The sequence below is a fragment of the Wasmannia auropunctata genome, unplaced genomic scaffold (assembly GCF_000956235.1).
Source record: "Wasmannia auropunctata unplaced genomic scaffold, wasmannia.A_1.0 LD335972.1, whole genome shotgun sequence".
Classification (NCBI taxonomy): domain Eukaryota; kingdom Metazoa; phylum Arthropoda; class Insecta; order Hymenoptera; family Formicidae; genus Wasmannia; species Wasmannia auropunctata.
In genome coordinates, this window is record NW_012026918.1 from 1 (window position 1) to 842 (window position 842).

The following is an 842-nucleotide window of genomic DNA, read 5'->3' on the forward strand; positions in this document are numbered from 1 at the left end:
TATATATATATATATAATCAAATTATTTGCATATGTATATAATAGAGATGCATACATGTTAGTGTCTCATGTCATTATAGAAATTGTTTTTACGGGAGTTAAACAAATTTATATATTTATTAAGAAGATTTTATTATATATAAGTAGATCAAAGTCTCATCGACAACAATTCATCAGCACTGCGTTAAGAACGACATATATCAATTAATATATATATATATATATATATATATATATATACATATTAATATATACATTAAAATTGATTATATATATTATATATATATATATATATATATATATAATCAATTTTAATTATTAAATATATACACAACGTGTTGAATTTTAAGAATATATATTCTATACTTTCTGGAATGATGAAAAACAAATGCTTTTAGGGAATTAGCGGTTAAAAAGAGGGAATTTCATGGAATTAGCTTCAACGAAAATACAATGTGATATTTTTCCTTCAATTTCGCGTTATTTAATTTCACTTTATCGCAACGGGATTTTTATTTGGACGTTAGTTACGCAACATGTTCAAAATTGAAAATTAAACGACTATTAGAAAAAATGTCCGTCCCAATTTACGTAGGAGAAAAATTGACTTTAAATCGAAAGCGTGTGCGTACGAGAAAAACAAAGAGGACAGATTGTGTGCGTTTTTGATTCAAATTAAAATTTAGCTCGACGGCACGTGCTCTCATTTTTTCGAGCAAATATGCCCAAAGCTGTGTGTGTATTTTAACTCGGTATTGATCATCAACGTGAACGAGATAGAGGCAGATCGAACTTATCCCGGAGCGTTATATGGAGAATATATATATATATATATATATATA